Source organism: Aquarana catesbeiana, linkage group LG02 (assembly GCF_042186555.1).
Source record: "Aquarana catesbeiana isolate 2022-GZ linkage group LG02, ASM4218655v1, whole genome shotgun sequence".
In the NCBI taxonomy this organism is placed as follows: Eukaryota; Metazoa; Chordata; class Amphibia; order Anura; family Ranidae; genus Aquarana; species Aquarana catesbeiana.
The window spans coordinates 239,088,757-239,113,832 of record NC_133325.1 but is presented as its reverse complement, the minus strand read 5'-3'; positions in this window follow the sequence as shown (position 1 = coordinate 239,113,832).

The following is a 25,076-nucleotide window of genomic DNA, read 5'->3' as shown; positions in this document are numbered from 1 at the left end:
GATTTCTGTCAGTCACAGGCTGTGTCAAACCCCTCCAGCCTATGTCTTAGAATACGAGGGTGGTGAAGCCTCCATTTATCTACATGTAATATCCTGCCCCCATTGTGTTTAGCTGGTTAGGGGGCATGGAGGAGGAGGAGGGAGGGAGCAGGAACTGCTCAGCATAGAAACTCACTGAAAACTGAGCATGTGCAGAGTTGCCACCACAGCTGTAAAATCCCTAGCTGAATTGGGGACATGTACAGAAGGTGGAGATAGAGAACAGCAGACTCAAGCAGGCTTTTTGCAGAATACAGAAAATGAATCTCATAGTGACAAAGTGAGTATGAACAGCATGTAATACAGCATTTATTGAGAGTTTTTTTATGATGTGGGTTTAGTGACACTTTAACTTTCCCTCCCAGCTGTGGCAGCAGCTGTCTCACTAACCAACATTTCAACCTGCTTACAAGTGCATGTACACTGATCTATGCACACTATACATCCCATAGTGCATAGTCCCTGGTCCATCTCAAGAGCAAATAAGAGAGGGTGGCTGCATTTCTACATACACTGGGAAGATAGAGGACGAACAGAGCCCTTACTGAAATGGTAAGCTAGCAATAGAACATACCTTTCGGGGCCAAGGTTGCTTTCACACTGAGGCGCTTTACAGGCACTACAGCGCTAAAAATAGCGCCTGCATAGCGCCTGTAAAAAGGCCCCTCCTCTCACTCCAGTGTGAAAGCCCAAGTGCTTTCACACTGGAGTGGTGCGCTTGCAGGACGGCAAAAAAAGTCCTGGAAGCAGCATCTTTGCAGCGCTGTAGAAGTGGTGTATACACCGCTCCTAAAGTGCCCCTGCCCATTGAAATCAATGGGCAGCGCCGCCGTACTGCCGGCAAAGCGCCACTACGGCGGCGCTTTGCGGGCAGTTTTAACCCTCGCTAGCGGCCGAATAGCACCGCTAAAACAACGGTAAAGCGGCGCTAAAACCGCCGACGTCGAAGTGTGAAAGCACCCAAATGCCGTGTACACACGATCAGATTTTCTGATGGGAAATGTTGTATGTGAGCTTGTTAGCGGAAAGTCTGACCATGTGTATGGTCCATCGAACATTTGTTGTCGGACTTTCCGACAACGAATGTTGGCTAGCAGGTTCTCAAATTTTCCGCCAACAAATTTTGTTGTCCCACTTTCCGATCATGTGTACACAAGTCCATTGCACAAAATTCCACGCATGCTCGGAATCAAGTACGAGACGGAAGCGATCGGTCTTGTAAAACTAGCGTTCGTAATGGAGATATCACATGACTATAGAACTTCCTTTTTATCAGCTCGTCGTACGTCTTGTATGTCACCACGTTCGTAATTGTTGGCCAACATTTGTGTGACCGTGTGTATGCAAGACAAGTTGGAGCCAACAACCTTCGAACCAAAATCCACGTTTTTTTGTCAGAAAGTCTGAATAGAATACTTAAATAGGATTTTTTTTAAACCAGAGTTTAGAGTGACTTTAAATTCTATCTCTGGGAAAAGACTAAAATCCCTGCTGCCTGATCAAAAAAAGCCAACCATCTATGGCCAGCTTTAGGCCTCATTTACACAAGGACTTCTACAGCGTATGTCCATGTAAGGCCATGTTTATCCGCACAGTAAAATATTCTGTATATCCCCATACAAGCAATTCCATTGATGTCAATTGGGATTCAGTGGTTGCACAGACACAGCCGCTGCTCCCAATTTGACATCCATGTGGGTCTGGGTGCATGTCCCCGAACTGTGCGCCTTTAAGGCTGTGCGTATGGGACTGCCTGCATGAACAGCTATGCATTCCCATGTGGGTAAATGTGGCCTTGCACGGGTGTATGCTGTGGTATGCCCCTTGTGAACAAACCATCACCTGCCTGTTTGTAATTTTCTACAGAATGTAAGTTGAGCAGCACAACTCTGTTCACATTTCTAAATGGTGCATGTTCAGGAGTGGCGTCAATTCGCACTTGCCAATCAAGACAGCCAAAGACTGGCACCCAGGAGAAACTGGGGACTCGGCGGGCGTTGAAGCATAGGCAAGCATCCCCTGCCTTTAGTTCCGCTTAAAGTATTAGTAAACTCCCCTTTAAAACCAACGGGTAAGCTTGTGCCATTTTGGAGATATTCACAATTTCAGCAGCTGGTGACATCACTGGCTTTGCACTCTAAATTGAGGACATGCTGAGGTCTCCCTCAATTCAGAGTGCTGTGCTGCAATCGTAACTCTTTTGCACATGTGCTCCAGTCAAACTGCCCAAGTGCGTGGACCCTGACGGAAGACCAGGTGAAGGTCAAAGCCCTGGCAGCTATGACAGCACGCCCCCGGAGAGTTTTGGCTAAATAAGTCTACTGTAATATGTGCTAGTACCTGGTGCATACTAGAACATTAGGGTGTTGGCTTGCAGGGGGGCTTTTTTTAAAACTGAAGGTCCCATTTTCTGACAAGAGTGGTCCTTTAACTCTTTGCTGTGGTAGCTGAGAGAACTGTGAGCAGGCTGGAAGGACAGGCTGTCCTGTGGTGTGAAGTCAGAGCTCTCCCTTCTTCCTCTCCTCATAATAGTGATGTGTATGAACACACATCTCTCAGTATGGAGCTCTCTCCTCTTAGATCACACATCTCTCAGTATGGAGCTCTCTCCTCTTAGATCACACATCTCTCAGTATGGAGCTCTCTCCTCTCAGATCACACATCTCTCAGTATGGAGCTTTCTTCTCTCAGATCACACATCTCTCAGTATGGAGCTCTCTCCTCTCAGATCACACATCTCTCAGTATGGAGCGCTCTCCTCTCAGATCACACATCTCTCAGTATGGAGCTCTCTCCTCTCAAATCACACATCTCTCAGTATGGAGCTCTCTCCTCTCAGATCACACAGCTCTCAGTATGTAGCTCTCTCCCCTCAGATCACACAGCTCTCAGTATGGAGCTCTCTCCTCTCAGATCACACATCTCTCAGTATGGAGCGCTCTCCTCTTAGATCACACATCTCTCAGTATGGAGCTCTCTCCTCTCAGATCACACATCTCTCAGTATGGAGCTCTCTTCTCTCAGATCACACATCTCTCAGTATGGAGCTCTCTCCCCTCAGATCACACATCTCTCAGTATGGAGCCCTCTCCTCTTAGATCACACATCTCTCAGTATGGAGCTCTCTCCTCTCAGATCACACATCTCTCAGTATGGAGCTCTCTTCTCTCAGATCACACATCTCTCAGTATGGAGCTCTCTCCCCTCAGATCACATAGCTCTCAGTATGGAGCTCTCTCCTCAGATCACACATCTCTCAGTATGGAGCTCTCTCCTCAGATCACACATCTCTCAGTATGGAGCTCTCTCCTCAGATCACACATCTCTCAGTATGGAGCTCTCTCCTCTCAGATCACACATCTCTCAGTATGGAGCTCTCTCCTCAGATCACACATCTCTCAGTATGGAGCTCTCTCCTCTCAGATCACACATCTCTCAGTATGCAGCTCTCTCCCCTCAGATCACACAGCTCTCAGTATGGAGCTCTCTCCTCTCAGATCACACATCTCTCAGTATGGAGTTCTCTCCCCTCAGATCACACATCTCTCAGTATGGAGCTCTCTCCTCTCAGATCACACATCTCTCAGTATGGAGCTCTCTCCTCAGATCACACATCTCTCAGTATGGAGCTCTCTTCTCTCAGATCACACATCTCTCAGTATCGAGCTCTCTCCTCTTAGATCACACATCTCTCAGTATGGAGCTCTCTCCTCTCAGATGACACATCTCTCAGTATGGAGCGCTCTCCTCTTAGATCACACATCTCTCAGTATGGAGCTCTCTCCCCAGATCACACGTCTCTCAGTATGGAGCTCTCTCCTCAGATCACACATCTCTCAGTATGGAGCTCTCTCCTCAGATCACACATCTCTCAGTATGGAGCTCTCTCCCCTCAGATCACACATCTCTCAGTATGGAGCTCTCTCCCCTCAGATCACACATCTCTCAGTATGGAGCTCTCTCCTCTCAGACCACACATCTCTCAGTATAGAGCTCTCTCCCCTCAGATCACACAGCTCTCAGTATGGAGCTCTCTCCTCTCAGATCACACATCTCTCAGTATGGAGCTCTCTCCTCTCAGATCACACATCTCTCAGTATGGAGCTCTCTCCTCTCAGATCACACATCTCTCAGTATGGAGCTCTCTCCTCTCAGATCACACATCTCTCAGTATGGAGCTCTCTCCTCTCAGATCACACATCTCTCAGTATGGAGCGCTCTCCTCTTAGATCACACATCTCTCAGTATGGAGCTCTCTCCTCTCAGATCACACATCTCTCAGTATGGAGCTTTCTCCTCATAGATTACACATCTCTCAGTATGGAGCTCTCTCCTCTCAGATCACACATCTCTCAGTATGGAGCGCTCTCCTCTTAGATCACACATCTCTCAGTATGGAGCTCTCTCCCCAGATCACACGTCTCTCAGTATGGAGCTCTCTCCTCAGATCACACATCTCTCAGTATGGAGCTCTCTCCTCAGATCACACATCTCTCAGTATGGAGCTCTCTTCTCTCAGATCACACATCTCTCAGTACGGAGCTCTCTCCCCTCAGATCACACATCTCTCAGTATGGAGCTCTCTCCCCTCAGATCACACATCTCTCAGTATGGAGCTCTCTCCCCTCAGATCACACATCTCTCAGTATGGAGCTCTCTCCTCTCAGACCACACATCTCTCAGTATGGAGCTCTCTCCCCTCAGATCACACAGCTCTCAGTATGGAACTCTCTCCTCTCAGATCACACATCTCTCAGCATGGAGCTCTCTCCCCTCAGATCACACAGCTCTCAGTATGGAACTCTCTCCCCTCAGATCACACATCTCTCAGTATGGAGCTCTCTCCTCTCAGATCACACAGCTCTCAGTATGTAGCTCTCTCCCCTCAGATCACACAGCTCTCAGTATGGAGCTCTCTCCCCTTAGATCACACATCTCTCAGTATGGAGCTCTCTCCTCTCAGATCACACATCTCTCAGTATGGAGCTCTCTCCCCAGATCACACATCTCTCAGTATGGAGCTCTCTCCTCTCAGATCACACATCTCTCAGTATGGAGCTCTCTCCCCAGATCACACGTCTCTCAGTATGGAGCTCTCTCCTCACATCACACATCTCTCAGTATGGAGCTCTCTCCTCAGATCACACATCTCTCAGTATGGAGCTCTCTCCTCAGATCACACATCTCTCAGTATGGAGTTCTCTCCTCAGATCACACATCTCTCAGTATGGAGCTCTCTCCTCAGATCACACATCTCTCAGTATGGAGCTCTCTCCTCTCAGATCACACATCTCTCAGTATGGAGCTCTCTCCTCTCAGATCACACAGCTCTCAGTATGGAGCTCTCTCCTCAGATCACACATCTCTCAGTATGGAGCTCTCTCCTCTCAGATCACACATCTCTCAGTAAGGAGCTCTCTCCTCTCAGATCACACAGCTCTCAGTATGGAGCTCTCTCCTCTCAGATCACACATCTCTCAGTATGGAGCTCTCTCCTCTTAAATCACACATCTCTCAGTATGGAGCTCTCTCCCCAGATCACACGTCTCTCAGTATGGAGCTCTCTCCTCAGATCACACATCTCTCAGTATGGAGCTCTCTCCTCAGATCACACATCTCTCAGTATGGAGCTCTCTCCTCAGATCACACATCTCTCAGTATGGAGCTCTCTCCCCAGATCACACATCTCTCACTATGGAGCTCTCTCCTCTCAGATCACACATCTCTCAGTATGGAGCTCTCTCCCCAGATCACACGTCTCTCAGTATGGAGCTCTCTCCTCACATCACACATCTCTCAGTATGGAGCTCTCTCCTCAGATCACACATCTCTCAGTATGGAGCTCTCTCCTCAGATCACACATCTCTCAGTATGGAGTTCTCTCCTCAGATCACACATCTCTCAGTATGGGGCTCTCTCCTCTCAGATCACACATCTCTCAGTATGGAGCTCTCTCCTCTCAGATCACACAGCTCTCAGAATGGAGCTCTCTCCTCTCAGATCACACATCTCTCAGTATAGAGCTCTCTCCTCTCAGATCACACAGCTCTCAGTATGGAGCTCTCTCCTCAGATCACACATCTCTCAGTATGGAGCTCTCTCCTCTCAGATCACACATCTCTCAGTAAGGAGCTCTCTCCTCTCAGATCACACAGCTCTCAGTATGGAGCTCTCTCCTCTCAGATCACACATCTCTCAGTAAGGAGCTCTCTCCTCTCAGATCACACAGCTCTCAGTATGGAGCTCTCTCCTCTCAGATCACACATCTCTCAGTATGGAGCTCTCTCCTCTTAAATCACACGTCTCTCAGTATGGAGCTCTCTCCTCAGATCACACATCTCTCAGTATGGAGCTCTCTCCTCAGATCACACATCTCTCAGTATGGAGCTCTCTCCTCAGATCACACATCTCTCAGTATGGAGCTCTCTCCCCAGATCACACATCTCTCAGTATGGAGCTCTCTCCCCTCAGATCACACAGCTCTCAGTATGGAGCTCTCTCCCCTCAGATCACACAGCTCTCAGTATGGAGCTCTCTCCCCTCAGATCACACAGCTCTCAGTATGGAGCTCTCTCCCCTCAGATCACACATCTCTCAGTATGGAGCTCTCTCCCCTCAGATCACACATCTCTCAGTATGGAGCTCTCTCCTGTCAGATCACACAGCTCTCAGTATGGAGCTCTCTCCTCAGATCACACATCTCTCAGTATGGAGCTCTCTCCTCTCAGATTACACATCTCTCAGTATGGAGCTCTCTCCTCTCAGATCACACAGCTCTCTGTATGGAGCTCTCTCCTCTCAGATTACACAGCTCTCAGTATGGAGCTCTCTCCTCTCAGATCACACATCTCTCAGTATGGAGCTCTCTCCTCTCAGATCACACATCTCTCAGTATGGAGCTCTCTCCTCTTAGATCACACATCTCTCAGTATGGAGCTCTCTCCCCTCAGATCACAAATCTCTCAGTATGGAGCTCTCTCCTCTTAGATCACACATCTGTCAGTATGGAGCTCTCTCCTCTCAGATCACACATCTCTCAGTATGGAGCTCTCTTCTCTCAGATCACACAGCTCTCACACATCTCTCAGTATAGAGCTCTCTCCTCTCAGATCACACAGCTCTCAGTATGGAGCTCTCTCCTCTCAGATCACACATCTCTCAGTATGGAGCTCTCTCCTCAGATCACACATCTCTCAGTATGGAGCTCTCTCCTCTCAGATCACACATCTCTCAGTATGGAGCTCTCTCCTCTCAGATCACACAGCTCTCAGTATGGAGCTCTCTCCTCTCAGATCACACATCTCTCAGTATAGAGCTCTCTCCTCTCAGATCACACAGCTCTCAGTATGGAGCTCTCTCCTCTCAGATCACACAGCTCTCAGTATGGAGCTCTCTCCTCAGATCACACATCTCTCAGTATGGAGCTCTCTCCTCTCAGATCACACATCTCTCAGTATGGAGCTCTCTCCTCTCAGATCACACAGCTCTCAGTATGGAGCTCTCTCCTCTCAGATCACACATCTCTCAGTATGGAGCTCTCTCCCCTCAGATCACACATCTCTCAGTATGGAGCTCTCTCCTCAGATCACACATCTCTCAGTATGGAGCTCTCTCCTCAGATCACACATCTCTCAGTATGGAGTTCTCTCCTCAGATCACACATCTCTCAGTATGGAGCTCTCTCCTCTCAGATCACACATCTCTCAGTATGGAGCTCTCTCCTCTCAGATCACACAGCTCTCAGTATGGAGCTCTCTCCTCTCAGATCACACAGCTCTCAGTATGGAGCTCTCTCCTCAGATCACACATCTCTCAGTATGGAGCTCTCTCCTCTCAGATCACACATCTCTCAGTATGGAGCTCTCTCCTCTCAGATCACACAGCTCTCAGTATGGAGCTCTCTCCTCTCAGATCACACATCTCTCAGTATGGAGCTCTCTCCTCTCAGATGACACATCTCTCAGTATGGAGCGCTCTCCTCTTAGATCACACATCTCTCAGTATGGAGCTCTCTCCCCAGATCACACGTCTCTCAGTATGGAGCTCTCTCCTCAGATCACACATCTCTCAGTATGGAGCTCTCTCCTCAGATCACACATCTCTCAGTATGGAGCTCTCTCCCCTCAGATCACACATCTCTCAGTATGGAGCTCTCTCCCCTCAGATCACACATCTCTCAGTATGGAGCTCTCTCCTCTCAGACCACACATCTCTCAGTATAGAGCTCTCTCCCCTCAGATCACACAGCTCTCAGTATGGAGCTCTCTCCTCTCAGACCACACATCTCTCAGTATAGAGCTCTCTCCCCTCAGATCACACATCTCTCAGTATGGAGCTCTCTCCCCTCAGATCACACATCTCTCAGTATGGAGCTCTCTCCTCTCAGATCACACATCTCTCAGTATGGAGCTCTCTCCCCTCAGATCACACAGCTCTCAGTATGGAGCTCTCTCCTCTCAGATCACACATCTCTCAGTATGGAGCTCTCTCCTCTCAGATCACACATCTCTCAGTATGGAGCTCTCTCCTCTTAGATCACACATCTCTCAGTATGGAGCTCTCTCCTCTCAGATCACACATCTCTCAGTATGGAGCTCTCTCCTCTCAGATCACACATCTCTCAGTATGGAGCTCTCTCCTCTCAGATCACACAGCTCTCAGTATGGAGCTCTCTCCTCTCAGATCACACATCTCTCAGTATGGAGCTCTCTCCCCTCAGATCACACATCTCTCAGTATGGAGCTCTCTCCTCAGATCACACATCTCTCAGTATGGAGCTCTCTCCTCAGATCACACATCTCTCAGTATGGAGTTCTCTCCTCAGATCACACATCTCTCAGTATGGAGCTCTCTCCTCTCAGATCACACATCTCTCAGTATGGAGCTCTCTCCTCTCAGATCACACAGCTCTCAGTATGGAGCTCTCTCCTCTCAGATCACACAGCTCTCAGTATGGAGCTCTCTCCTCAGATCACACATCTCTCAGTATGGAGCTCTCTCCTCTCAGATCACACATCTCTCAGTATGGAGCTCTCTCCTCTCAGATCACACAGCTCTCAGTATGGAGCTCTCTCCTCTCAGATCACACATCTCTCAGTATGGAGCTCTCTCCTCTCAGATGACACATCTCTCAGTATGGAGCGCTCTCCTCTTAGATCACACATCTCTCAGTATGGAGCTCTCTCCCCAGATCACACGTCTCTCAGTATGGAGCTCTCTCCTCAGATCACACATCTCTCAGTATGGAGCTCTCTCCTCAGATCACACATCTCTCAGTATGGAGCTCTCTCCCCTCAGATCACACATCTCTCAGTATGGAGCTCTCTCCCCTCAGATCACACATCTCTCAGTATGGAGCTCTCTCCTCTCAGACCACACATCTCTCAGTATAGAGCTCTCTCCCCTCAGATCACACAGCTCTCAGTATGGAGCTCTCTCCTCTCAGACCACACATCTCTCAGTATAGAGCTCTCTCCCCTCAGATCACACATCTCTCAGTATGGAGCTCTCTCCCCTCAGATCACACATCTCTCAGTATGGAGCTCTCTCCTCTCAGATCACACATCTCTCAGTATGGAGCTCTCTCCCCTCAGATCACACAGCTCTCAGTATGGAGCTCTCTCCTCTCAGATCACACATCTCTCAGTATGGAGCTCTCTCCTCTCAGATCACACATCTCTCAGTATGGAGCTCTCTCCTCTTAGATCACACATCTCTCAGTATGGAGCTCTCTCCTCTCAGATCACACATCTCTCAGTATGGAGCTCTCTCCTCTCAGATCACACATCTCTCAGTATGGAGCGCTCTCCTCTTAGATCACACATCTCTCAGTATGGAGCTCTCTCCTCTCAGATCACACATCTCTCAGTATGGAGCTTTCTCCTCATAGATTACACATCTCTCAGTATGGAGCTCTCTCCTCTCAGATCACACATCTCTCAGTATGGAGCGCTCTCCTCTTAGATCACACATCTCTCAGTATGGAGCTCTCTCCCCAGATCACACGTCTCTCAGTATGGAGCTCTCTCCTCAGATCACACATCTCTCAGTATGGAGCTCTCTCCTCAGATCACACATCTCTCAGTATGGAGCTCTCTTCTCTCAGATCACACATCTCTCAGTACGGAGCTCTCTCCCCTCAGATCACACATCTCTCAGTATGGAGCTCTCTCCCCTCAGATCACACATCTCTCAGTATGGAGCTCTCTCCCGTCAGATCACACATCTCTCAGTATGGAGCTCTCTCCTCTCAGACCACACATCTCTCAGTATGGAGCTCTCTCCCCTCAGATCACACAGCTCTCAGTATGGAACTCTCTCCTCTCAGATCACACATCTCTCAGCATGGAGCTCTCTCCCCTCAGATCACACAGCTCTCAGTATGGAACTCTCTCCCCTCAGATCACACATCTCTCAGTATGGAGCTCTCTCCTCTCAGATCACACAGCTCTCAGTATGTAGCTCTCTCCCCTCAGATCACACAGCTCTCAGTATGGAGCTCTCTCCCCTCAGATCACACAGCTCTCAGTATAGAGCTCTCTCCCCTCAGATCACACATCTCTCAGTATGGAGCTCTCTCCTCTCAGATCACACATCTCTCAGTATGGAGCTCTCTCCCCAGATCACACATCTCTCAGTATGGAGCTCTCTCCTCTCAGATCACACATCTCTCAGTATGGAGCTCTCTCCCCAGATCACACGTCTCTCAGTATGGAGCTCTCTCCTCACATCACACATCTCTCAGTATGGAGCTCTCTCCTCAGATCACACATCTCTCAGTATGGAGCTCTCTCCTCAGATCACACATCTCTCAGTATGGAGTTCTCTCCTCAGATCACACATCTCTCAGTATGGAGCTCTCTCCTCTCAGATCACACATCTCTCAGTATGGAGCTCTCTCCTCTCAGATCACACAGCTCTCAGTATGGAGCTCTCTCCTCTCAGATCACACATCTCTCAGTATAGAGCTCTCTCCTCTCAGATCACACAGCTCTCAGTATGGAGCTCTCTCCTCAGATCACACATCTCTCAGTATGGAGCTCTCTCCTCTCAGATCACACATCTCTCAGTAAGGAGCTCTCTCCTCTCAGATCACACAGCTCTCAGTATGGAGCTCTCTCCTCTCAGATCACACATCTCTCAGTATGGAGCTCTCTCCTCTTAAATCACACATCTCTCAGTATGGAGCTCTCTCCCCAGATCACACGTCTCTCAGTATGGAGCTCTCTCCTCAGATCACACATCTCTCAGTATGGAGCTCTCTCCTCAGATCACACATCTCTCAGTATGGAGCTCTCTCCTCAGATCACACATCTCTCAGTATGGAGCTCTCTCCCCAGATCACACATCTCTCAGTATGGAGCTCTCTCCTCTCAGATCACACATCTCTCAGTATGGAGCTCTCTCCCCAGATCACACGTCTCTCAGTATGGAGCTCTCTCCTCACATCACACATCTCTCAGTATGGAGCTCTCTCCTCAGATCACACATCTCTCAGTATGGAGCTCTCTCCTCAGATCACACATCTCTCAGTATGGAGTTCTCTCCTCAGATCACACATCTCTCAGTATGGAGCTCTCTCCTCTCAGATCACACATCTCTCAGTATGGAGCTCTCTCCTCTCAGATCACACAGCTCTCAGTATGGAGCTCTCTCCTCTCAGATCACACATCTCTCAGTATAGAGCTCTCTCCTCTCAGATCACACAGCTCTCAGTATGGAGCTCTCTCCTCAGATCACACATCTCTCAGTATGGAGCTCTCTCCTCTCAGATCACACATCTCTCAGTAAGGAGCTCTCTCCCCTCAGATCACACATCTCTCAGTATGGAGCTCTCTCCTCTCAGATCACACAGCTCTCAGTATGGAGCTCTCTCCTCTCAGATCACACATCTCTCAGTATGGAGCTCTCTCCTCTTCAATCACACATCTCTCAGTATGGAGCTCTCTCCCCAGATCACACGTCTCTCAGTATGGAGCTCTCTCCTCAGATCACACATCTCTCAGTATGGAGCTCTCTCCTCAGATCACACATCTCTCAGTATGGAGCTCTCTCCTCAGATCACACATCTCTCAGTATGGAGCTCTCTCCCCAGATCACACATCTCTCAGTATGGAGCTCTCTCCCCTCAGATCACACAGCTCTCAGTATGGAGCTCTCTCCCCTCAGATCACACAGCTCTCAGTATGGAGCTCTCTCCCCTCAGATCACACATCTCTCAGTATGGAGCTCTCTCCCCTCAGATCACACATCTCTCAGTATGGAGCTCTCTCCTGTCAGATCACACAGCTCTCAGTATGGAGCTCTCTCCTCAGATCACACATCTCTCAGTATGGAGCTCTCTCCTCTCAGATTACACATCTCTCAGTATGGAGCTCTCTCCTCTCAGATCACACATCTCTCAGTATGGAGCTCTCTCCTCTCAGATCACACATCTCTCAGTATGGAGCTCTCTCCTCTCAGATCACACAGCTCTCTGTATGGAGCTCTCTCCTCTCAGATTACACAGCTCTCAGTATGGAGCTCTCTCCTCTCAGATCACACATCTCTCAGTATGGAGCTCTCTCCTCTTAGATCACACATCTCTCAGTATGGAGCTCTCTCCCCTCAGATCACAAATCTCTCAGTATGGAGCTCTCTCCTCTTAGATCACACATCTGTCAGTATGGAGCTCTCTCCTCTCAGATCACACATCTCTCAGTATGGAGCTCTCTTCTCTCAGATCACACAGCTCTCACACATCTCTCAGTATAGAGCTCTCTCCTCTCAGATCACACAGCTCTCAGTATGGAGCTCTCTCCTCTCAGATCACACATCTCTCAGTATGGAGCTCTCTCCTCAGATCACATATCTCTCAGTATGGAGCTCTCTCCTCTCAGATCACACATCTCTCAGTATGGAGCTCTCTCCTCTCAGATCACACATCTCTCAGTATGGAGCTCTCTCCTCTCAGATCACACAGCTCTCAGTATGGAGCTCTCTCCTCTCAGATCACACATCTCTCAGTATAGAGCTCTCTCCTCTCAGATCACACAGCTCTCAGTATGGAGCTCTCTCCTCTCAGATCACACATCTCTCAGTATGGAGCTCTCTCCTCAGATCACACATCTCTCAGTATGGAGCTCTCTCCTCTCAGATCACACATCTCTCAGTATGGAGCTCTCTCCTCTCAGATCACACAGCTCTCAGTATGGAGCTCTCTCCTCAGATCACACATCTCTCAGTATGGAGCTCTCTCCTCTCAGATCACACATCTCTCAGTATGGAGCTCTCTCCTCTCAGATCACACAGCTCTCAGTATGGAGCTCTCTCCTCTCAGATCACACATCTCTCAGTATGGAGCTCTCTCCCCTCAGATCACACATCTCTCAGTATGGAGCTCTCTCCTCAGATCACACATCTCTCAGTATGGAGCTCTCTCCTCAGATCACACATCTCTCAGTATGGAGTTCTCTCCTCAGATCACACATCTCTCAGTATGGAGCTCTCTCCTCTCAGATCACACATCTCTCAGTATGGAGCTCTCTCCTCTCAGATCACACAGCTCTCAGTATGGAGCTCTCTCCTCTCAGATCACACATCTCTCAGTATAGAGCTCTCTCCTCTCAGATCACACAGCTCTCAGTATGGAGCTCTCTCCTCAGATCACACATCTCTCAGTATGGAGCTCTCTCCTCTCAGATCACACATCTCTCAGTAAGGAGCTCTCTCCTCTCAGATCACACAGCTCTCAGTATGGAGCTCTCTCCTCTCAGATCACACATCTCTCAGTATGGAGCTCTCTCCTCTTAAATCACACATCTCTCAGTATGGAGCTCTCTCCCCAGATCACACGTCTCTCAGTATGGAGCTCTCTCCTCAGATCACACATCTCTCAGTATGGAGCTCTCTCCTCAGATCACACATCTCTCAGTATGGAGCTCTCTCCTCAGATCACACATCTCTCAGTATGGAGCTCTCTCCCCAGATCACACATCTCTCAGTATGGAGCTCTCTCCCCTCAGATCACACAGCTCTCAGTATGGAGCTCTCTCCCCTCAGATCACACAGCTCTCAGTATGGAGCTCTCTCCCCTCAGATCACACATCTCTCAGTATGGAGCTCTCTCCCCTCAGATCACACATCTCTCAGTATGGAGCTCTCTCCTGTCAGATCACACAGCTCTCAGTATGGAGCTCTCTCCTCAGATCACACATCTCTCAGTATGGAGCTCTCTCCTCTCAGATTACACATCTCTCAGTATGGAGCTCTCTCCTCTCAGATCACACAGCTCTCTGTATGGAGCTCTCTCCTCTCAGATTACACAGCTCTCAGTATGGAGCTCTCTCCTCTCAGATCACACATCTCTCAGTATGGAGCTCTCTCCTCTCAGATCACACATCTCTCAGTATGGAGCTCTCTCCTCTCAGATCACACAGCTCTCACACATCTCTCAGTATAGAGCTCTCTCCTCTTAGATCACACAGCTCTCAGTATGGAGCTCTCTCCTCTCAGATCACACATCTCTCAGTATGGAGCTCTCTCCTCAGCAGGGCCGTCTTTAATATTGATTGGACCCTGGGCAAACATTTTCTTGGGTCACCCCCATGCAATTTCACTCTCCACCTGCTCTGAGACATACAATAAATAGCAGCTAGACTTAAAATCAGTTTACTGTATCAAATCAGGCAGCAATTGTGATTGGTTGCCAGCGGTTACAGCATATCATTACTGCTTACTGACTGGTTGCTAGAGGTTACATCACACATTACGGCTCACTGATTAGTTGCTAGAGGTTACAGCAAATGATTTCTGCTTGTTAATTGGTTGCTATAGATTACTGTACAGTAATACTGCTCACTGATTGGTTGCTAGAGGTTACAGCACATCATCTCCTCACTGCAGGGGAGCATTATATACATATGAATGCCACCTTTATCTACACATCAATGCCGCCGGCCGCAGCTACTTACTTATGAATGCCGCCTCTATTTACATATAAATGCCGGTTATTTACATGTAAACACAGGGTCTGCAGGTGAGTCATCTGTACACAACAATAGGGCAGAGCTGGGCAGCATTAGTACCAACACTTCACACTGAGATATTGGGACATAGCACGGGACTAAAACTTTAAGGGGCAAGGGAATTTAAACTGGGATAGTTGGCAAGTATGAGCCAGCTGCTTTGGGCCCCACAACAATGACAGGGCCCAGGGCAGCTGCCCCTTTTGCCCTGCCGTAAAGACGGCCCTGCTCCTCAGATCACACAGCTCTCAGTATGGAGCTCTCTCCCCTCAGATCACACAGCTCTCAGTATAGAGCTCTCTCCCCTCAGAACACACATCTCTCAGTATGGAGCTCTCTCCTCTCAGATCACACATCTCTCAGTATGGAGCGCTCTCCTCTTAGATCACACATCTCTCAGTATGGAGCTCTCTCCTCTCAGATCACACATCTCTCAGTATGGAGCTCTCTTCTCTCAGATCACACATCTCTCAGTATGGAGCTCTCTCCCCTCAGATCACACATCTCTCAGTATGGAGCGCTCTCCTCTTAGATCACACATCTCTCAGTATGGAGCTCTCTCCTCTCAGATCACACATCTCTCAGTATGGAGCTCTCTTCTCTCAGATCACACATCTCTCAGTATGGAGCTCTCTCCCCTCAGATCACATAGCTCTCAGTATGGAGCTCTCTCCTCAGATCACACATCTCTCAGTATGGAGCTCTCTCCCCTCAGATCACACATCTCTCAGTATGGAGCTCTCTCCTCTTAGATCACACATCTCTCAGTATGGAGCTCTCTCCTCAGATCACACATCTCTCAGTATGGAGCTCTCTCCTCTCAGATCACACATCTCTCAGTATGGAGCTCTCTCCTCTCAGATCACACATCTCTCAGTATGGAGCTCTCTCCCCTCAGATCACACAGCTCTCAGTATGGAGCTCTCTCCTCTCAGATCACACATCTCTCAGTATGGAGTTCTCTCCCCTCAGATCACACATCTCTCAGTATGGAGCTCTCTCCTCTTAGATCACACATATCTCAGTATGGAGCTCTCTCCTCTCAGATCACACATCTCTCAGTATGGAGCGCTCTCCTCTTAGATCACACATCTCTCAGTATGGAGCTCTATCCCCAGATCACACGTCTCTCAGTATGGAGCTCTCTCCCCTCAGATCACACATCTCTCAGTATGGAGTGCTCTCCTCTTAGATCACACATCTCTCAGTATGGAGCTCTCTCCTCTCAGATCACACATCTCTCAGTATGGAGCTCTGTCCTCAGATCACACATCTCTCAGTATGGAGCTCTCTTCTCTCAGATCACACATCTCTCAGTATGGAGCTCTCTCCTCTTAGATCACACATCTCTCAGTATGGAGCTCTCTCCTCTCAGATGACACATCTCTCAGTATGGAGCGCTCTCCTCTTAGATCACACATCTCTCAGTATGGAGCTCTCTCCCCAGATCACACGTCTCTCAGTATGGAGCTCTCTCCTCAGATCACACATCTCTCAGTATGGAGCTCTCTCCTCAGATCACACATCTCTCAGTATGGAGCTCTCTCCCCTCAGATCACACTTCTCTCAGTATGGAGCTCTCTCCCCTCAGATCACACATCTCTCAGTATGGAGCTCTCTCCTCTCAGACCACACATCTCTCAGTATAGAGCTCTCTCCCCTCAGATCACACAGCTCTCAGTATGGAGCTCTCTCCTCTCAGACCACACATCTCTCAGTATAGAGCTCTCTCCCCTCAGATCACACATCTCTCAGTATGGAGCTCTCTCCCCTCAGATCACACATCTCTCAGTATGGAGCTCTCTCCTCTCAGATCACACATCTCTCAGTATGGAGCTCTCTCCCCTCAGATCACACAGCTCTCAGTATGGAGCTCTCTCCTCTCAGATCACACATCTCTCAGTATGGAGCTCTCTCCTCTCAGATCACACATCTCTCAGTATGGAGCTCTCCCCTCTTAGATCACACATCTCTCAGTATGGAGCTCTCTCCTCTCAGATCACACATCTCTCAGTATGGAGCTCTCTCCTCTCAGATCACACATCTCTCAGTATGGAGCGCTCTCCTCTTAGATCACACATCTCTCAGTATGGAGCTCTCTCCTCTCAGATCACACATCTCTCAGTATGGAGCTTTCTCCTCATAGATTACACATCTCTCAGTATGGAGCTCTCTCCTCTCAGATCACACATCTCTCAGTATGGAGCGCTCTCCTCTTAGATCACACATCTCTCAGTATGGAGCTCTCTCCCCAGATCACATGTCTCTCAGTATGGAGCTCTCTCCTCAGATCACACATCTCTCAGTATGGAGCTCTCTCCTCAGATCACACATCTCTCAGTATGGAGCTCTCTTCTCTCAGATCACACATCTCTCAGTACGGAGCTCTCTCCCCTCAGATCACACATCTCTCAGTATAGAGCTCTCTCCCCTCAGATCACACATCTCTCAGTATGGAGCTCTCTCCCCTCAGATCACACATCTCTCAGTATGGAGCTCTCTCCTCTCAGACCACACATCTCTCAGTATGGAGCTCTCTCCCCTCAGATCACACAGCTCTCAGTATGGAGCTCTCTCCCCTCAGATCACACAGCTCTCAGTATGGAGCTCTCTCCTCTCAGATCACACAGCTCTCAGTATAGAGCTCTCTCCTCTCAGATCACACATCTCTCAGTATGGAGATCTCTCCCCAGATCACACATCTCTTAGTATGGAGCTCTCTCCTCTCAGATCACACATCTCTCAGTATGGAGCTCTCTCCTCAGATCACACATCTCTCAGTATGGAGCTCTCTCCTCTCAGATCACACAGCTCTCAGTATGGAGCTCTCTCCCCTCAGATCACACATCTCTCAGTATGGAGCTCTCTCCCCTCAGATCACACATCTCTCAGTATGGAGCTCTCTCCCCTCAGATCACACATCTCTCAGTATGGAGCTCTCTCCTCAGATCACACATCTCTCCGTGTGGAGCTCTCTCCTCTCAGATCACACATCTCTCAGTATGGAGCTCTCTCCTCAGATCACACATCTCTCAGTATGGAGCTCTCTCCTCTCAGATCACACATCTCTCAGTATGGAGCTCTTTACCCTCAGATCACACATCTCTCAGTATGGAGCTCTCTCCTCAGATCACACATCTCTCAGTATGGAGCTCTCTCCTCTCAGATCACACATCTCTCAGTATGGAGCTCTCTCCTCTCAGATCACACAGCTCTCAGTATGGAGCTCTCTCCCCTCAGATCACACATCTCTCAGTATGGAGCTCTCTCCCCTCAGATCACACATCTCTCAGTATGGAGCTCTCTCCCCTCAGATCACACATCTCTCAGTATGGAGCTCTCTCCTCAGATCACACATCTCTCCGTGTGGAGCTCTCTCCCCTCAGATCACACATCTCTCAGTATGGAGCTCTCTCCTCAGATCACACATCTCTCAGTATGGAGCTCTCTCCCCTCAGATCACACATCTCTCAGTATGGAGCTCTCTCCTCTCAGATCACACATCTCTCAGTATGGAGCTCTCTCCTCTCAGATCACACATGTCTCAGTATGGAGCTCTTTACCCTCAGATCACACATCTCTCAGTATGGAGCTCTCTCCTCAGATCACACATCTCTCAGTATGGAGCTCTCTCCTCAGATCACACATCTCTCAGTATGGAGCTCTCTCCTCTCAGATCACACATCTCTCAGTATGGAGCTCTCTCCTCAGATCACACATCTCTCAGTATGGAGCTCTCTCTTCTCAGATCACACAGCTCTCAGGTGTCCGTTTATGAAGCAGTGAAATCTATTCACTGCTTCGTTCTCCGGCATTCACAGAGGAGATCTTTCTCCTTTGTGTGCCAGTTTATGAAGCGGTGTAGATCGCTTCACCTTTGGAGTAGTGAAGTGATCTACAAACGCTTCCAACAGTGGAGAACAGCCCCTGATACTGGAATCTCATGGAGACTTTACAAGATTACAGTACCAGAAATTCACAGAAACACCAAGATGTCCTTTTATTAAGCAGTGATAAACTATCACCGCTCAGTACACTGACAGACAGTGTGGTTAATGTTAAAAAAATAACGTGTCCCCCTAAATTATTTACATATGTATACACACACACACACACATTATATATGCATGTATATGCACACATATTATATATACTGTATATACATATACACATTATATATGTATATATACAGTGGGGACGGAAAGTATTCAGACCCCCTTAAATTTTTCACTCTTTGTTATATTGCAGCCATTTGCTAAAATCATTTAAGTTCATTTTTTTCCTCATTATGTACACACAGCACCCCATATTGACAGAAAAACACAGAATTGTTGACATTTTTGCAGATTTATTAAAAAAGAAAAACTGAAATATCACATAGTCCTAAGTATTCAGACCCTTTGCTGTGACACATATATTTAACTCAGGTGCTGTCCATGTCTTATGATCATCCTTGAGATGGTTCTACACCTTCATTTGTTCCGCTGTGTTTGATTATACTGATTGGACTTGATTGGGAAAGCCACACACCTGTCTATATAAGACCTTACAGCTCACAGTGCATGTCAGAACAAATGAGAATCATGGGGTCAAAGGAACTGCCTGAAGAGTTCAGAGACAGAATTGTGGCAAGGCACAGATCTGGCCAAGGTTACAAAAAAATTTCTGCTGCACTTAAGGTTCCTAAGAGCACAGTGGCCTCCATAATCCTTAAATGGAAAACGTTTGGAACGACCAGAACCCTTCCTAGAGCTGGCCGTCCGGCCAAACTGAGCTATCGTGGGAGAAGAGCCTTGGTGAGAGAGGTAAAGAAGAACCCAAAGATCACTGTGGCTGAGCTCCAGAGATGCAGTCGGGAGATGGGAGAAAGTTGTAGAAAGTCAACCATCACTGTAGCCCTCCACCAGTCGGGGCTTTATGGCAGAGTGGCCTGACGGAAGTATCTCCTCAGTGCAAGACGCATAAAAGCCACATGGAGTTTGCTAAAAAACACCTGAAGGACTCCAAGATGGTGAGAAATGAGATTCTCTGGTCTGATGAGACCAAGATAGAACTTTTTGGCCTTAATTCTAAGCGGTATGTGTGGAGAAAACCAGGCACTGCTCATCACCTGTTCAATACAGTCCCAACAGTGAAGCATGGTGGTGGCAGCATCATGCTGTGGGGGTGTTTTTCAGCTGCAGGGACAGGACGACTGGTTGCAATCCAGGGAAAGATGAATGTGGCCAATATTGTCCAGGGATATTTTGTCCAGGGATATCCTGGACAAAAACTTTCTCCAGAGTGCTCAGGACCTCAGACTGGGCCGAAAGTTTACCTTCTAACAAGACAATGACCCTAAGCACACAGCTAAAATAACGAAGGAGTGGCTTCACAACAACTCCGTGACTGTTCTTGAATGGCCCAGGTGGAGCCCTGACTTAAACCCAATTGAGCATCTCTGGTGAGACCTAAAAATGGCTGTCCACCAACGTTTACCATTCAACCTGACAGAACTGGAGAGGATCTGCAAGGAGGAATGGCAGAGGATCCCCAAATCCAGGTGTGAAAAACTTGTTGCATCTTTCCCAAAAAGACTCGTGGCTGTATTAGATCAAAAGGGTGCTTCTACTAAATACCGAGCAAAGGGTCTGAATACTTAGGACGATGTGATATTTCAGTTTTTCTTTTTTAATAAATCTGCAAAAATGTCAACAATTCTGTTTTTCTGTCAATATGGGGTGCTGTGTGTACATTAATGAGGAAAAAAATGAACTTAAATGATTTTAGCAAATGGCTGCAATATAACAAAGAGTGAAAAATTTAAGGGGGTCTGAATACTTTCCGTCCCCACTGTATGTATACACATAAATATGACAGGGGGACATGGTTACAGTGTTGGGGGGTCTAAACGAGGTAGAAGGAAGTTAAAAATCTTCCTCCTTCCCTCTCAGATCCCCCAAGATTTCCTCTTCACTCCCCGATTCTCCACCTCTGAGCTGGTGAATCAGGGAGTGTGAATTCTGACACAGATTGCCAGTGAAGCGCTGAGATCGCAGCTTCATAAACTGTCCGTTACTGTGTCAGTCAATGACGATTCTCCGTGTGCAGAGATCATCGGCGGGAGAACATGTTCAAATACTTCTCCCCCCGATTATCTCTGTTTCATAAACCGTTTATGGACTGTGATCAGCGGCGATCCTCTGGATCACCGTTGATCACTGCTTCATAAACGGACACCTCAGTATGGAGCTCTCTCCTCTCAGATCACACATCTCTCAGTATGGAGCTCTCTCCTCTCAGATCACACAGCTCTCAGTATGGAGCTCTCTCCTCTCAGATCACACATCTCTCAGTATGGAGCTCTCTCCTCTCAGATCACACAGCTCTCAGTATGGAGCTCTCTCCCCTCAGATCACACATCTCTCAGTATAGAGCTCTCTCCCCTCAGATCACACATCTCTCAGTATGGAGCTCTCTCCTCTCAGATCACACATCTCTCAGTATGGAGCTCTCTCCTCTCAGATCACACATCTCTCAGTATGGAGCTCTCTCCTCTCAGATCACACAGCTCTCAGTATGGAGCTCTCTCCTCTCAGATCACACATCTCTCAGTATGGAGCTCTCTCCTCTCAGATCACACATCTCTCAGTATGGAGCTCTCTCCTCTCAGATCACACAGCTCTCAGTATGGAGCTCTCTCCTCTCAGATCACACATCTCTCAGTATGGAGCTCTCTCCTCTCAGATCACACAGCTCTCAGTATGGAGCTCTCTCCTCTCAGATCACACATCTCTCAGTATGGAGCTCTCTCCCCTCAGATCACACGTCTCTCAGTATGGAGCTCTCTCCTCTCAGATCACACAGCTCTCAGTATGGAGCTCTCTCCTCTCAGATCACACATCTCTCAGTATGGAGCTCTCTCCTCTCAGATCACACAGCTCTCAGTATGGAGCTCTCTCCCCTCAGATCACACATCTCTCAGTATGGAGCTCTCTCCTCTCAGATCACACAGCTCTCAGTATGGAGCTCTCTCCTCTCAGATCACACATCTCTCAGTATGGAGCTCTCTCCTCTCAGATCACACAGCTCTCAGTATGGAGCTCTCTCCCCTCAGATCACACATCTCTCAGTATGGAGCTCTCTCCTCTCAGATCACACATCTCTCAGTATGGAGCTCTCTCCCCTCAGATCACACATCTCTCAGTATGGAGCTCTCTCCTCTCAGATCACACATCTCTCAGTATGGAGCTCTCTCCTCAGATCACACAGCTCTCAGTATGGAGCTCTCTCCTCTCAGATCACACGTCTCTCAGTATGGAGCTCTCTCCTCTCAGATCACACATCTCTCAGTATGGAGCTCTCTCCCCTCAGATCACACGTCTCTTAGTATGGAGCTCTCTCCTCTCAGATCACACATCTCTCAGTATGGAGCTCTCTCCCCTCAGATCACACGTCTCTCAGTATGGAGCTCTCTCCCCTCAGATCACACATCTCCCAGTATGGAGCTCTCTCCTCAGATCACACATCTCTCAGTATGGAGCTCTCTCCTCGTAGATCACACATCTCTCAGTATGGAGCTCTCTCCTCAGATCACACATCTCTCAGTATGGAGCTCTCTCCCCTCAGATCACACATCTCTCAGTATGGAGCTCTCTCCTCAGATCACACATCTCTCAGCATGGAGCTCTCTCCTCTCAGATCACACATCTCTCAGTATGGAGCTCTCTCCCCAGATCACACGTCTCTCAGTATGGAGCTCTCTCCCCTCAGATCACACATCTCTCAGTATGGAGCTCTCTCCTCTCAGATCACACATCTCTCAGTATGGAGCTCTCCTCTCAGATCACACATCTCTCAGTATGGAGCTCTCTCCCCTCAGATCACACATCTCTCAGTATGGAGCTCTCTTCTCTCAGATCACACATCTCTCAGTATGAAGCTCTCTCCCCTCGGATCACACATCTCTCAGTATGGAGCTCTCTCCTCTTAGATCACACATCTCTCAGTATGGAGCTCTCTCCCCTCAGATCACACATCTCTCAGTATGGAGCTCTCTCCTCAGATCACACATCTCTCAGTATGGAGCTCTCCCCTCTTAGATCACACATCTCTCAGTATGGAGCTCTCTCCTCGGATCACACATCTCTCAGTATGGAGCTCTCTCCCCTCAGATCACACATCTCTCAGTATGGAGCTCTCTCCCCTCAGATCACACATCTCTCAGTATGGAGCTCTCTCCCCTCAGATCACACATCTCTCAGTATGGAGCTCTCTCCTCTCAGATCACACATCTCTCAGTATGGAGCTCTCTCCTCAGATCACATATCTCTCAGTATGGAGCTCTCTCTTCTCAGATCACACATCTCTCAGTATGGAGCTCTCTCCTCTCAGATCACACATCTCTCTGTATGGAGCTCTCTCCTCTCAGACCACACATCTCTCAGTATGGAGCTCTCTCCTCGGATCACACATCTCTCAGTATGGAGCTCTCTCCTCTCAGATCACACATCTCTCAGTATGGAGCTCTCTCCTCTCAGATCACACATCTCTCAGTATGGAGCTCTCTCCCCTCAGATCACACATCTCTCAGTATGGAGCTCTCTCCTCTCAGATCACACATCTCTCAGTATGGAGCTCTCTCCCCTCAGATCACACATCTCTCAGTATGGAGCTCTCTCCCCTCAGATCACACATCTCTCAGTATGGAGCTCTCTCCTCTCAGATCACACATCTCTCAGTATGGAGCTTTCTCCTCATAGATTACACATCTCTCAGTATGGAGCTCTCTCCTCTCAGATCACACATCTCTCAGTATGGAGCGCTCTCCTCTTAGATCACACATCTCTCAGTATGGAGCTCTCTCCCCAGATCACACGTCTCTCAGTATGGAGCTCTCTCCTCAGATCACACATCTCTCAGTATGGAGCTCTCTCCTCAGATCACACATCTCTCAGTATGGAGCTCTCTTCTCTCAGATCACACATCTCTCAGTACGGAGCTCTCTCCCCTCAGATCACACATCTCTCAGTATGGAGCTCTCTCCCCTCAGATCACACATCTCTCAGTATGGAGCTCTCTCCCGTCAGATCACACATCTCTCAGTATGGAGCTCTCTCCTCTCAGACCACACATCTCTCAGTATGGAGCTCTCTCCCCTCAGATCACACAGCTCTCAGTATGGAACTCTCTCCTCTCAGATCACACATCTCTCAGCATGGAGCTCTCTCCCCTCAGATCACACAGCTCTCAGTATGGAACTCTCTCCCCTCAGATCACACATCTCTCAGTATGGAGCTCTCTCCTCTCAGATCACACAGCTCTCAGTATGTAGCTCTCTCCCCTCAGATCACACAGCTCTCAGTATGGAGCTCTCTCCCCTCAGATCACACAGCTCTCAGTATAGAGCTCTCTCCCCTCAGATCACACATCTCTCAGTATGGAGCTCTCTCCTCTCAGATCACACATCTCTCAGTATGGAGCTCTCTCCCCAGATCACACATCTCTCAGTATGGAGCTCTCTCCTCTCAGATCACACATCTCTCAGTATGGAGCTCTCTCCCCAGATCACACGTCTCTCAGTATGGAGCTCTCTCCTCACATCACACATCTCTCAGTATGGAGCTCTCTCCTCAGATCACACATCTCTCAGTATGGAGCTCTCTCCTCAGATCACACATCTCTCAGTATGGAGTTCTCTCCTCAGATCACACATCTCTCAGTATGGAGCTCTCTCCTCTCAGATCACACATCTCTCAGTATGGAGCTCTCTCCTCTCAGATCACACAGCTCTCAGTATGGAGCTCTCTCCTCTCAGATCACACATCTCTCAGTATAGAGCTCTCTCCTCTCAGATCACACAGCTCTCAGTATGGAGCTCTCTCCTCAGATCACACATCTCTCAGTATGGAGCTCTCTCCTCTCAGATCACACATCTCTCAGTAAGGAGCTCTCTCCTCTCAGATCACACAGCTCTCAGTATGGAGCTCTCTCCTCTCAGATCACACATCTCTCAGTATGGAGCTCTCTCCTCTTAAATCACACATCTCTCAG